The 9,137-nt window shown below is 48.8% G+C and overlaps 1 long non-coding RNA gene across 1 annotated transcript; it reads right to left on the bottom strand.

The window, feature by feature from the left end:
* LOC125537983 lies at positions 1–7,184 on the bottom strand. Its single transcript, XR_007296152.1, has 2 exons — positions 3,257–7,184; positions 1–287 (listed from the first exon to the last, which is right to left on the bottom strand). It is a non-coding gene; the product is annotated as an uncharacterized LOC125537983 (long non-coding RNA).
* Positions 7,185–9,137: the final 1,953 nt, after the last annotated feature.

The raw sequence follows: 9,137 nt of genomic DNA, 5'->3' as shown, positions 1-9,137 counted from the left end.
TAAATTAATACAAGCTTTATATTACAAGCCAGGGGCCTCGAGGGCTCGAATACATAAGCTCGAAAACACAAGAGTCAGCAGAAGCAACAATATCTGAGTACAGACATGAGTTAAACAAGATTTCCTTAAGAAGACTAGCACAAAAGCAATAATGGTCGAAAAGGCAAGGCCTCCTGCCTGGGAGCCTCCTAACTACTCCTAGTCATCGGCGGTCTTCACGTAGTAGTAGGCATCCTCCGGCTAGTAGTAGTCATCAGTGGCGTCGTCTGGCTCCTGGGCTCCGTCATCTGGTCGCAACAATCGGGTATGGGGGAAATAAGTAGCAAAGCAACCGTGAGTACTCATCCAAAGTACTCGCAAGACTTACATCAGATCTAAACTAAGTATGCATCTGTATCAAAGGAATGGGTTGTATCTGTGGACTAAACTGCAGAATGCCAGAAGGGAAGGGGAAAGCCTAGCCTATCGAAGACTAGCATCTTCTGGAAACCACCATCTAGCAACAACAGGAGGGAGTAGAGTAGCATAAAGTAAAGTAGCAGTAGTGTTATCAACCTCGGCCAGAGATCCTTTCTCGACTCCCTGCGAGAAAGCAATCCCAGAGCCATACTATCCAGTTATTATCTCATATCCAAGTCTCACCATAATCCATTTCTCATCACAAGTATGCAGTTCTAGTTGTGTCGATCGGGATACAACTCCAAGTGTCCGTTACCGTAGGACAGGCTATCGATAGATGTTTTCTTCCCTGCAGGGGTGCACCAACTTACCCACCACGCTCGATTAACTCCGGCCGGACACACTTTCCTGGGTCATGCCCGGCCTCGGCCAAACAATACGCCGCAACCCGACCTAGGCTTAATAGAGAGGCCAGCACGCCGGTCTAAACCTATGCCCCCAGGGGTCATGGGCCATCTCCCCAGGAACTCCTGCATGTTGCGTACGCGGCCGGTGAGCAGACCTAGCTACCTCCTTCAACAAGATAGGAGCTTACACAGTCCAACCCGGTGCACGCCGCTCAGTCGCTGACGTCTATTAAGCTTCGGCTGATGTATACGACGCAGAAAACCCATACTATGCCCACGTGATGGTTAGTGCTATCAGGCCAGAGGCCCCTCGGATCAAATATCCAAATCATAGTGGATTAGGAACGTGCGGTAACAAGCAGAGACTCACGAAAGATGTGACCCCGTTGCCCCGTCTCGAGGACTTGCGGCAAGGGCTAGGAATGCCCGGCCACGCCTCGTAATTATCTCGCGGACACCCTCCAGGCCAACCCGTCTCCACATCACTCGCAATTAAGCTCGCGCGGGTACCCTCCAGGGCCGACCCGTCTTTCCAAGTAACAGTGGTAAAGTCCAAGTATCCGTGTGTCCAAACATCAAGGGGAAAAACCCGAGGAATCACCCCCGATGAATTTCACTATATGTAATCATCAAGGTGAACGTAAGAGGAATCACCCTCGAGGTTCACACTTGAGGGGTTGCACGACAGAGCCGTATCGAAAGCGGTTAAGGAGGAAAATCACCCTCGATGACCACGACCGAATAGCTACACTACAGGTTAACAACCGAAGTGCTGAAGAGGTCTCACCCTCGGCACTCGATAGTAACCCAGTAGTGTCGAGCAACTAAGGGGAAGTAATGTGCGGTGTCGGGGCCTGGTCTTCAATCACGTAGATCAAGTCGTCGATGATGAAGCAGGGGCAACAAGGACAAGGTGGGGGTCACTGGTGGATCACTAACCAACCTATACTAAGCAGTTTAGGATAAGCAGGTAAGGTACAACAGCAGGTACAAAAGCAGGCTATGCATCAGAATAGGAGCAAACAATAACAGTAGCAAAATCTAATGCAAGCATGAGAGAATGGAATGGGCGATATCGGGATGATCGAAAGGGGGGCTTGCCTGGTTGCTCTGGCAAGGAGGGGTCGTCATCGACGTAGTCGATCACAGGGGCATCATCGGTCTCGGGGTCTACCGGAGAGAAGAGGGGGAAGAAACAGTAAATATAAAGCAAACATAGCATCACAAAGCATAACGTGGCAATATGCTGTGCCGGATGTGACCTAACGTATGGCTACACGATATAGGTGAAGGGGGAATCCAACCGGGAATGTAATCCCGGTTCTGGACCTGTGTCACACAGATGACCAGAGGGGGAATGTTCCATGTTCGGATAGGTAGAGGCATCTGACAGGTAAACGGACCACGTTTTTGGATTCGCCTCGTCGTTTTGAGCAACTTTCATGTATAAAACTTTTTCATCCGAGTTACTGATTATTTTATATTAATTTTCTAAGTTGTAGGCATTTTTTTAAAAGTCTTGGAACTATTTTTTATCTCGAAATTCTCCAGAAAAGGCTGGGTGCACCCGGTGCACTGCACCAAGGGTGCACCAGAGGGGCTGACAGTGGGGTCAGTCAGCTGCTGACTCAACAATTGACTGGTCAAAGGTTGACTGGTCAGCGGGTCCAGTGGGACCCGCATGTCATTGACTTAGGGCTAGTTAACCGATTTTATTAAAAATTAACAGATTTATTTAGAGGCCCTGGGCCTGCTATCAGTGGAGGGTTAGGGGTTAAATAAGTGGGGGTTAGCACCTAAACTAACTAGCCGGGACCACCCGCTGGTTAACCAGCGCGCGCCGGCGGTGGCGTACAGAGGCGACGGGGATCGTCGGGCGCGCGGCTCCGGTGACCATTTGGTCAGCCGAGAGCGGCTACGGGGAGAGGGCAACGACGCGCGTCGAGGAGAGGCCGCCTTGGGTGCGGGCATGGCCGGAGGTGGTCTACGGTGGCGCTGGCGTCGATGCCAGAGGCGCGACGAGCGAAGCAGGGCGCGGGGACAGGGGACTCGGCTGGCGCAGGGGGGCGTGTGTGCGGGCGAGGCGAAGTGCGGGCTGAGGTGCGGCGGCTGCGCTGACCGTAGTGGCAGCAGCAGAGCAGTATAGCAGCGGCGGGGCGTGGCCAGGAGCGGGCTCGCGCGGGCGGGGCGGCAGGTGAGCGCGACGGGATCCGTTCGGTACGGCGCAGACAGCTGCGGGGCGCGCTAGGGCGCGGGCGGAGTGCGCGCGTGGCTCGGCTGGGCGCGAGGCAGTGGGTGGGGAGCGAGGGTGTGAGGGAGGCCACGGTCGCGCGGGACCAGCAGCGTGGGTAGCAGAGCTCCGTCCATGGCGGGCTGCGCGAGCATACGGGGGAGGCGACCAGCGCGGGCACGGTGAGCTACGGTAAGGCGGACGAGGGGCGGAACCTCACCAACGTTGCTGAGAAGGCCCGGGGAGGACTTGCCGGAGTGGACGACGGCTATGAGCGGCGACGGCCGGGGTCGGGGAGGAGCTCGATCCCGAGGCTGTGGTGGCGTCGGGCTCGATCCAGAGGGCGGAGAGGAAGTAGAGGAAGTAGTTGGAGCGGTCGGGCTCGTCGGAGAGGCACTCGGGGCTCGGTGGTCGTGCTAAGACACGGCCATGGCGGCAGCGACGACGGGTGCTCGTGAGGGAGGAAGAAAGCGGGCGAGGGAGAGAGCGAGGGGATACTAGGGCAGGCTAGGGTTAGCGGGAGGGTCAAGTAGGCGTCGGAGAGTGGCGGATGGCCGCCCCGTGGCCGATCTGAGCCGTGGACGTCGCACGGGCGTCCACCGCGCTCTGATGAACAGAGGTAGGGGAAAACCCCAAATGGGCTGGGCCGTGGCACTGTAGAACTAGAGGCCCAGCCCCACAGTAGCGTTTAGGCCTTTACTATTTCTTCTTTTCTGTTTTAGCTTTTATTTATTAACATAGAGAAAAAGGGAATTATTTGGCCAACTATTTCACTTAGGAAAATTTGGGAGGTGTCCCATTAAATCCCTGGTGATTATAGACAGCGCCAAAAATATTTTTGAGACCAGAGGAATTCATTTGGTATTTTCCATAAATAGGATAGCATTTAAAAATGCTGAATTGGTGCTGTTATAATTGCTAATGCTCATCTTTGCACAAAAGTGATGTTGTGTTCCTTAACAGATAATTGTTATGGAATTTTTGACAAATGATGAACATTTTTCCAGCAACTTCAAACTTCACTTGCAAATTGAATTTGATTCCAAAGTGAAATTTCAAATGAGATTTGAACCAAAGGTGATTAAGCATTGTTTGGAAAAATGATTAGCTTAATCACAGAGGGTTACTGTAGCATGACACTGGGGGTGTTACAAATCTCCTCCACTACAAGAAATATCATCCCGAGATTTAAGAGGTGGAGTAAGGGGAAAGACTCGGGAAGGACGGAGCTCAACACAAGGTAGGTACGTGGGGACTATGTCAGTGAACGTGGCATAGAGGCATCTCTCGAGTTGAAATTCAAGAAAGTCATCGAGAGCAAGGTGAGGTGCAATAAGAAGCTTCAACCTAGTAGACAATCGTTTGTTGCCTGAAACAAGGGGTGGAAGGGGTTCAGAGCAAAGAAGAATAATGTTGCCCCTGATACCGAAATGAAACATGGTGAGGAAGTTAGCTCGTGTACTACATACGAAGCCGAGTGCCAAGAATATTTCAGAATCAAAGATATACAGGTGAGTCGGGTTTCGATCCTATGGAACTATGGGTTATGGGCCCACCATGTGGTTCAAAAGTAGGACAGACGCCGACATATTTCACGATCATGGTAGCAAGGCATGGCAGAGGATATCCTGTCAGTTATGTTGGCAACAACGTTGGTACCAAGGGCGAGGGACGAAGAGAACCATTTTCCTGCTCGTTGAATGAGACGGACCAATAGGCAAAGTTCTCGTCCATCGGAGGTTACCGGAATGTCGTCCACAATAGTAACAGGGTCTTACTGTCAGTTGTACAGCGAGGTGTTTACATAAGCCGGGAAATATTACTGCTTATATCATAGAGATCACAAGAAAGATTATACAAAACAATGGAAAGGAAAAATGTGATTATCGGATTAAACACTCCAATGGAAAGGAAAATGTGTTTAAACACAAGTATTAGGAGTATATCCTTCAGAAGAACAAGTAGAGCAGGATATACCTGACAGGACAGCAAGTAGATATGCAAGAAGGTTGTCGATGTTAACACAAATCATCGAGAGGGCAAGGATGGTATTTATCATCATGAATTCGATTCATAACCTGGAAGAACTCAGAATGTTGATGATGATCACGACACATTTGTCGAGAGATTTCATGAAGATGTAATCGATCGGCGATGACATCACGTCAAAGGAATGATGAAGCGAAAGCTTATTGGAACCACGTGTATGACACATACTCGAAATCAAGCTTGCTGTTCAAGGCGAAATGATATGACGAGGAAGATCTACGTAGGCTTAGCTCATCATCGAAAAATGTGCTCCGGGAAGAAGGACCAGGTAGCATCGTTAAATTAGCACGATAATAATATAGTCGATCATGTTAGGAATGACTTGAATGATTATTAAACTCGTAAGCAACGAGAATTACTTAGAGTTATTGAATCGGGGCGTGGAATCGATTCACTTATCGGTGTCCTCGAGTGACTAATAACTCAGAACCCGGGGAAATCTGAAATCGGTTAGAAGCAATACTAGATGAAGACTCATAGGAAGCAACACAGTTCTTTGTTATTCTCGAGATACCAGAGGGTAATACTCGAAGGAAGATCTAAATAGTGGTTGCGGAGATGCATTGATCTGCAGAAGACAAGCGCTTTAACTTGTCCGAGAAAAGGAATCAAAGAATAACAATATGGCCAGAACCACGATTAAAGAAAACCAAATCCCAGATATAAGATGAAGTTATACCAAGGGGGTAATTATTTTTACGAGAAGCTTCCATGATAAGATCGGTATCGTGTCCATGGGCATGAACGCAAGGTTCAAGGTCGACTCCCACTTCTTCAATGCATAACTTTTCATTCACTCCTCGTTTTTCGAAGAAATTGTAGTGCAGAGGATTTGTCTGGCGAAGTACCAGAAGAGTAAGACTCACATCTCTTTCGAGTTCACACGGATTAGTGAAGACATAGGTTCAACCCGTAGGGGTATCTTAGGAACATATATCACTAACTTCAGGATTAAAATATACCAGCTCGAAAGCAGAGCATGGTTGACAAAAGCAGATGATAGAATTTACCAAAGGCATTATGTGTCAGGGCAAAACTCACAAGTTTAATGAATATGAAGGACATTGTCGGATAATAATCCAACCAAGGATATGGCGGTCCATAAAAGATCTGATGTGAGTATCGATACTCACCCAGAAGAAGAAAGAATGCAAAGGCATCGGGTTATAGATATAATTGGATAACTTCAAAGCTTGAATACAAAGGAATTACGATTTTCAAATCAGAAGATCTGAAGCAGAGGCTCTGATCAAAAGATAATTGAGTTGAATCGATAAAGATCGGCAATCAATCAAGGTTTGATTTGACAAGAACATGCTCATATTTGGAGTGACGTCTGAGCCGAAAGGATGAATGCTAGGATCTGATAGAGGATTACGAGCATTCGCGACATATTGGATCAAGGGACTCGAAACAATAGTGACAGAGGATGTCAATGAAGATTACTAGAAATATGGAATTAACCATAATGCAAGCAAACAAGAATTCCAACAACAATAGGCTGCTGAGGATTTTTGGAAGATCAGATAGTATTTCCAAGTATTTAGGAAAGCATATGAACAACTGGGGATGAACGAACCCCGGTTAAGTGAATTATCCGCATTGCAAAAGAAGCTGCAAAGAAGAAGGCACAAAGGGTTCTCGAAACAACGGAGAGTACTAGGGGCATCTTGTAATAACAGGATCAACTAGGGGTGAAGGTACAAGCGGCAAGGATATTATTCACGGGGATTGTCGGCGGTCAGGAACTGCAAAGCAGTGGGCACAGGGTCTCGGGAAACATCGAGGAGTATCTGCAGAATCTTCTGACGAAGCAAGCGATCATCTGTAGAGAAGGGACTCTCCGGAAGGAAGTGGTTACGAGATCCTAGAGTCAGAGTTAGTAAAAAGTTTAACCCGAATAGACGAGAGATCAGAGTCCCAGAGTATAGACGAGAAATAAAAGATCCTAATACCACCCAATGGCGACGTAGGCCGGTAAGCCACACTGCCAAGTTAGTAAAACAGTTTCCAGTTTCTAGACTCAACTTCGGCCAAGGAGTTGGAAAGGGGTCTACCTACAGGCAGTCGGCTCTGATACCAACTTGTGACGCCCTCGATTCAATCGTACACTAATCATACACGCAAATGTGTACGATCAAGATCAAGGACTCACGGGAAGATATCACAACACAACTCTAGACACAAATTAAAATAATACAAGCTTTATATTACAAGCCAGGGGCCTCGAGGGCTCGAATACATAAGCTCGAAAACACAAGAGTCAACAGAAGCAACAATATCTGAGTACAGACATGAGTTAAACAAGATTTCCTTAAGAAGACTAGCACAAAAGCAACAATGATCGAAAAGGAAGGCCTCCTGCCTGGGAGCCTCCTAACTACTCCTAGTCATCGGCCGTCTTCACGTAGTAGTAGGCATCCTCCGGGTATTAGTAGTCATCAGTGGCGTCGTCTGGCTCCTGGGCTCCGTCATCTGGTCGCAACAATCGGGTATGGGGAAAAGAAGTAGCAAAGCAACCATGAGTACTCATCCAAAGTACTCGCAAGACTTACATCAGATCTAAACTAAGTATGCATCTGTATCAAAGGAATGGGTTGTATCTGTGGACTAAACTGCAGAATGCCAGAAGGGAAGGGGAAAGCCTAGCCTATCGAAGACTAGCATCTTCTGGAAACCACCATCTTGCAGCAATAGGAGGGAGTAGAGTAGCATAAAGTAAAGAAGCATTAGTGTTATCAACCTCGGCCAGAGATCCTTTCTCGACTCCCTGCGAGAAAGCAATCCCAGAGCCATACTATCCAATTATCATCTCATATCCAAGTCTAATCACAATCCATTTCTCATCACAAGTATCCAGTTCTAGTTGTACCGATCGGGATACAACTCCAAGTGTCCGTTACCGTAGGACAGGCTATCGATAGATGTTTTCTTCCCTGCAGTGGTGCACCAACTTACCCACCACGCTCGATTAACTCTGGCCGGACACACTTTCCTGGGTCATGCCTGGCCTCGGCCAAACAATACGCTGCAACCCGACCTAGGCTTAATAGAGAGGCCAGCACGCCGGTCTAAACCTATGCCCCCAGGGGTCATGGGCCATCTCCCCAGGAACTCCTGCACGTTGCGTACGCGGCCGGTGAGCAGACCTAGCTACCTCCTTCAACAAGGTAGGAGCTTACACAGTCCAACCCGGCGCACGCCGCTCAGTCGCTGACGTCTATTAAGCTTCGGCTGATGTATACGACGCAGAACGCCCATACTATGCCCACGTGATGGTTAGTGCTATCAGGCCAGAGGCCCCTCGGATCAAATATCCAAATCATAGTGGATTAGGAACGCGCGGTAACAAGCAGAGACTCACGAAAGATGTGACCCCATTGCCCCGTCTCGAGGACTTGCGGCAAGGGCTAGGAATGCCCGGCCACGCCTCATAATTATCTCGCGGACACCCTCCAGGCCAACCCGTCTCCACATCACTCGCAATTAAGCTCATGCGGGTACCCTCCAGGGCCGACCCGTCTTTCCAAGTAACACTGGTAAAGTCCAAGTATCCGTGTGTCCAAACATCAAGGGGAAAAACCCGAGGAATCACCCCCGATGAATTTCACTATATGTAATCATCAAGGTGAACATAAGAGGAATCACCCTCGAGGTTCACACTTGAGGGGTTGCACGACAGAGCCGTATCGAAAGCGGTTAAGGAGGAAAATCACCCTCGATGACCACGACCGAATAGCTACACTATAGGTTAACAACCGAAGTGCTGAAGAGGTCTCACCCTCGGCACTCGATAATAACCCAGTAGTGTCGAGCAACTAAGGGGAAGTGATGTGCGGTGTCGGGGCCTGGTCTTCAATCACGTAGATCGAGTCGTCGATGATGAAGCAGGGGCAACAAGGACAAGGTGGGGGTCACTGGTGGATCACTAACCAACCTATACTAAGCAGTTTAGGATAAGCAGGTAAGGTACAACAGCAGGTACAAAAGCAGGCTATGCATCAGAATAGGAGCAAACAATAACAGTAGCAAAATCTAATGCAAGCATGAGA

This window comes from Triticum urartu, chromosome 2 (assembly GCF_003073215.2).
Source record: "Triticum urartu cultivar G1812 chromosome 2, Tu2.1, whole genome shotgun sequence".
NCBI lineage: Eukaryota > Viridiplantae > Streptophyta > Magnoliopsida > Poales > Poaceae > Triticum > Triticum urartu.
The sequence above is the reverse complement of the archived record's forward strand: the minus strand, read 5'-3'. Positions and strand labels throughout refer to the sequence as shown.